The sequence below is a fragment of the Olea europaea genome, unplaced genomic scaffold, assembly GCF_002742605.1.
Source record: "Olea europaea var. sylvestris unplaced genomic scaffold, O_europaea_v1 scaffold1511, whole genome shotgun sequence".
In the NCBI taxonomy this organism is placed as follows: domain Eukaryota; kingdom Viridiplantae; phylum Streptophyta; class Magnoliopsida; order Lamiales; family Oleaceae; genus Olea; species Olea europaea.
Genome location: NW_019232689.1, coordinates 254,705 through 261,131, shown reverse-complemented (window position 1 = coordinate 261,131; position 6,427 = coordinate 254,705).

Sequence of the window (6,427 nt, the reverse complement as noted above, 5' to 3'; positions counted from 1 at the left end):
GATAAAGTAAAGGCAAAGATAGAATTAACTAATCCAGATACTATAGTAAGGGTTAAACCTATGAAATATAGTGTTGATGATCAAAAAGAATTTAAAAACCAGATAAAAGAATTGCTAGAAACCAGATTGATTAGGCCAAGTAAAAGCCCACATAGCAGCCCAGCCTTTATGGTCAGAAAACATAGCGAGATAAAAAGAGGAAAAGCCAGAATGGTAATAAACTACAAAAAGTTAAATGAAGTTACCAAGTTTGATGGATATTACTTGCCAAATAAGGATACCCTTATTAAACAAGTACAAAACAAAAAGATATTTTCAAAATTCGATTGTAAGTCAATGCTTACAGAAGAAAGTAAATCACTAACTGCATTTAGTACCCCCAATCTTTTAGGACAATACGAATGGAATGTAATGCCATTTGGGTTGAAAAATGCACCACAGATATTTCAGAGAAGAATGGATGAGGTAATCAAACCAATTACTCATTTTTGTATTGCATATGTAGATGATTTACTTATTCATTCAAATAATATTGATGAACATATTGAGCATCTTGAGAAATTTTGTTATAAAATAATATTGATGAACATATTGAGCATCTTGAGAAATTTTGTTATATTATGAAAAAACATGGTATTACACTTTCTCAAAAGAAAGCTGAGATAGCCAAAACAGAAATAGAATTCTTAGGATTATTTATAAAAGAAGGAGAATTGCAATTGCAATCCCATATTGGAGAAAAACTTCAAGAATTTTCTGAAGAAATCAAAGATAAAAAACAATTACAAAGCTTCCTCGGAATATTAAACTATGCTGAAGGATTCATTGAAAACTGTGCTAAATTGAAAAATTATTTTCTCCCAAAATTAAGAAAAAATATAATGTGGTCTTGGGATGAGCAAGATTGTGAAAATATAAGAAAGGTAAAAGAAGAATTAAAAGTATTACCCAAACTTGTAATACCTCAAGAAGAAGATTTTTTTATCCTGGAAACTGATGCTTCAGATTACTACTGGGGAGCAGTGTTAAAAGTTAAAAAGAATCATAAGGAATATAAGTGTGAAAAAGATTGTTCTTGTCCTGAAATACTTGCAGGTTACACATCAGGAACATTCAAAGAAGTTGAAACAAGATATGAGACGAATAGAAAAGAACTCATTGCTGTTAAAAGAGGAGTTCAAAAATATGAAGATTACTTATTACCAAAGAAGTTCTTGATCAGAACTGATAATACTCAAGTTAAAGCATTTTTAAAAAATAATGTTGATCCATCTATTAACAATAGATATATTATTAGGATCCAAATTTGGTTTTCATATTTCAAATTTGATATTGAATACATAAAAGGTAAAACTAATTTTCTTCCTGATTATCTTAGCAGGGATGGAGCTAGAACAATTAAGGACGAAAGTCCAGATACTTGAGATAAAAGTTTCCTATTTGGAAACTCAAATTCAAAATATCCAAGATAGCCTTCAAGGCAAGAATTTAGCCCATGAGGCAGAAGTTACTTGTACCAAGACTAGTATCTCTTCGCAGGGACTTATGAATACTAGCGCTCTTCCCGAGGATAAAGGGAAAGAAAAGAAAGTAATAGGAACCCCTTCACAGGGAATACTCAAACCTATTACTGGTAATAAAGATATTCCAGATATCAAAAAAGAAGGTAGCTCTTCACAGAGCCAAACTCAATCTAAACTTTCTATTGAAAGGATAGATCCTAAAGATATCGTCAAAATATGTCATGAAGCAAAAATGCCGAGAAAAGATAGTTATGAAGAAGTAACATTGTTCATTGTTATTTTTAACATTCTATCAGATTGGTATCTTGAGATTGGAAAGTGGATGAAGACTCTCCATTATTCAAAATACAACAAGATAAATTTTTATCCAGGAGCACCAGCCAACTGGGTTCGAAATTGCTTTGAAATTGGAAATATACTTTGTATATATCCAAGTAAAGATCTTAAAGAGATAGCTCAGCTTCCAGCCAACATCAGGAAAGCTGTCAAGAGATATACTGAAGTTGTTAAAACAACAAATATATATATCAGATTCCATTCAGCTACAATGGAATGGGATCCTGTCCTTGAATATATGCACCCATCTTTCCATGTAATCAAAATGGGATTAACAAATCAACATTTTTTACCAGCCAATCAAAAGGTTGTTAAAAATTGATATCAAGATATTCTTAATATGATGCCCTACAGAAGAGCCAAAGGGTATAAAGAGATATTTGAACATGTAACTCAGATTATCACTGAGAAAGAAAAAATATGGGTTTATCCATCTGAAGATCATATTATCTATTCCAATGCAAGAATGGAGACCAAAGAAGAAGATATTTGTTATCTTGACCATTTATTATCTGCAATTATATCCAACCAAGTGCATGGATCGGAAGATATGGCTAAGGAATTATGCAAGATACTTTGGAATTACAGTGATCACCACTGTGAATATTGTGTTGTTGAAGATATGAGCCAAGCATCTCTTAACGATGAAGAATTCCCTGCAGAATTCTTTGATTCAAAAATGGAAAAATGATGGTGATTGAAGTAGCCCTTTATCACTACTTTAATAAAGAAATTTATTAAAGAAAAACTGTGGCTACTAGAGACAAAAAATAATATTAGAAAGTCTCCATTATTGTGATCACTTACCCACTAATTGACACAAGTGGCAGACAAATTCAAAAGATAAGGCATATAATTTTCAAAGGAAATGTCCACATAGCAAGAAGACAATGAAGAATTCGGTGGAGATAAGATGCCTTGCTACCTAACAAAGAAAGTGGAAGACACCTGTCCAAGATAAGATTCCAAACTCTCCTATAAAAGGAGGCATGAAGGAAGAAGGAAGGGATCTCGAAATACCTTGTAATAACTTCTCTTAAATACATTTGAGAGAAAACTTTTGTAATCTGATTACACTACTTGTATTCAGAAAAATATTAGATAGCTTGAAGATAGGAAAGCGTGTAATAAGGTAATCACTTATGGAGTTCTAAACTTCATAAGGTGAGTACCAAAGGTATGTAAATATAGTTTGTAAGCATGTACAATTTCAGTTTATGAATATCAAAGTAAAGTTTGTTATGTTCAACAAAGTTTCCATAAAAGATTTCATTAAGCTTCTCATGATTCCTCGGCAGTACAGATAGAGATTTTAAAAGATTTTCAAAATATTGATTTTGAATGGAGGTTAGCCATGCCAAAGTACCCGTCTTTGATGAATGGTTTAGGGGAAAATGGCAGTTTTCTAACAAAAAATTGTAGCACCTTGTGTGTGAGTTATCTTTTAAAATTTCGTTCCAAGTAGGAACTTGATTTTGAAAAGAGTTTGGATAGAGGTGAAAACAGAGACTCTGGATACTGTGAGATAGCGTCTGTGGAAACACGGCTAGTTCTCTAGAATGAGAAATGCAACCTTAATTGAAAAGCCTTTTGCGGAAGCAGTTGTGGACCCAAATGATTTCAAAACATTTTAAATCTTTACTTGATTCAGAAGATTGATTAAAGTACATGCAAAGCATCTATAAGAGCATACTGGAGGGAAAACCTGTTTATTCCACTTGATTACTGTAAGTTATTTACTTATCTTTACATGCTTATGTTTTAATTATCTTTGATGAGCAATTCACAAGCATCCACTTCTACTGTTAATAATGATAAAAATCTCATTTTATTTTTAGATGAAGAAAATGTTTCTTTTCTGCTTAAATTAGATGTAAAATCTGATGTTATATTCCCTATTGGTAAAGAAAAAAAATTGAAGAAATATATAGAGATATAGATTATAGTTGTAAGAATAATATAGGATTTGATTCTGTGAGAACTTATAGAGAAATAAGAAAAGTAGAAGATATTATAACTAAACATACGGATATACAAGAAGAAATCTCAGAAGGATTATTTAAAGGATATATAACTAAGAAAGGTCAACCTATAATCTTTGAAGAATTATTAAAATATAAAGAATATTTAAAGATATTCAAAAGATTGAAAAATATAGATATAGGACCTGATTGACAATTCCTTAAAGATATAAGATAAATCTTGCAAATAGTTTCATTAAGGGCAATATAGTACTTTTGATAAGAAAGGCTATTGTGAAAAATAGGAAGAATCTACCAGCCATCTTCAAAGTTGTCCCTTGTTCTTGCTTCTTCACCAAAATAAGTGCTTCTAGATGGCCCTTAGGCCCTTACCCGCAAATCAAGACGGGTCTTGACAAAGTCAAGTCATTATGAGACATTGATTTCTTTGAGAAGTGGATTTTTTTGAGAATTTATTGTTAAAAATTTATTGATTCAGTCCCATTTGGCCTCATTAATTTTTATTACATTACATTACATTTCTCTTTTTTCTATTTTCAACCACACAATCTTTTATAAAATAATATTATACGTAAATAAAAAGCTTTTCTTTCATTTTCAACCACTCATCTTTCAATAAAATACTATTCCACTCATTTTTAACTCTACAAAATGGGGCCCAAACGGGGGCTCACGTGTAAAATATTTTATTAAAAAAATATGTGGTTGAAGTTTACAAGGAAAAAAAATAAAAATTGAAAAAGAAACTATCAAACAAGGGCCAAAGCTTCTCGTGAATACTTAGTCCGTGTTTGTCATATGTTACTTTACTTTTTTTCCATTATTTTATCTACAGTACTCATTTTTAATCATACATTCTTTATTAAAATAATATTACAAGTAAATAAAAAACTTTTACTTCTTTTTTAATTATATATTCTCTATCAATTACTATTTTATACTACATTTCTTCAAACTAACGAGGCTCAATCAAGGAATTAATTTGTTGGTTGACTTTAAGTTTAAAGTTGTCCGACCAACTTTTTGAAAAAATCACCGACTCTTCGAATTTCATGAAGTCTTTTATGTTCACACCAAGGGAGTAGGTTGACCTTTGAAATACTCAACTCTATATATGTTCACACTTATGAAAGTCTAACCATATAGTAAGTTGACTTTGTTAGATTGTCAAATTTTCATCGATTGATCTGTTCTTCAGCTAATAAATAATTATTTAATTTATCTAACAACTCGAATTTTTAAATGAGTTTAATTATTTCAATGTAAAATCATAAAATAAAATAAAATAAAAATTCAATCAAGTCTCGTTGTCATCAATTTAAGAAAATTTCACGTGTATAAAAAGATGAATACGGCAAGAGATATTAGCGTACACATAAAGACTTAGCAATTCCCCTTGTAAAGAGGAATTATTGAAAACTGTCAAGAGTCTAACTTCTATTAAAAAGGGGGAATGGGATGACACTGTAGAGGGAATAGTAAAGTAATCACATTTCACTGTTCATGTTTATTTTTTTCCCTTCTTTTTTTATTTATTGCCTCGTCCATACTTACGACCATGTTGATAATCATACTAACCGTACTCCTTATTTTCAGCTACAAAATTGATTTATATTTTCATTTCCATTTTATTTTTGTTTTGGTACCATGGCATTTAAGATTTTCTTCTGTGTTTTTCTTCGACCCACATTCTCGATCTCTTCTTTTATACTACTATCAAACTTCATTTTCGAGCTTTCAACGAGTCATTCTCTTTTCTTTTTTTTAGCTGTTCCGCTTACTATCGGCAAAACGGTTATAAGAAGATAATGTTGGGTACTTATATCTACGGAGGTTAATTTCCTTCGGTGCATATTTGATGGAGGAAATAAAAGTTCAGACAATGCAAAAATTCTATATATAGTGTCCACCTTATCACCACATAATCCTATTATTTCAGAAAAAATGTTGATGATTGGTTTAAGAATAGACGAGCTTGCGAAAGAAAGAGAAAGCAGATGTGTATGAAGAATTCTCAACCGAAAAATCTGATGCATGAAGTGCAACCTCATTCTATTGATTGACGTTTAAGGACCTTCAGTTTAAGAGGTTTATATTTAGCAATACTTTCCAATGCTATATGTTTTTTATACTTGTATTTGTTTTAGTTTTTCATCTCACTTCTGGTAAACATGTTGTGCGTTCACGCCTCCAATGTGCGGGGAGTCCAATGTGCAAGACTCCACACATTGTGCGGGAACTTCGCACAATGTGTGGACAGTCCGCACATTACAGACACTTTGTGCTGACTGTCCGTACAAAGTGCGGACTCTCCACAGGAAATGTGCGGAGTATCCGCACATTCTCTACACAATGTGTGGAGTGTGCGGACACTCCGCACATTCTGTGCAAAGTGTTCGCACAATGTGCAGAGAGTCTGCACACGTCTGTGCGGAGTTGTGAAATTGCGCCAGCGACTTTTTTTTGTATAATTTAATCATGCAACATAATATTTGTTGTTTAGTTTGTTATTTTATTAGTGAAAAATATGCATTAAATCTAATAAAAAAATATAATTACAAGAATAAGTTTCATTTCAATATAATA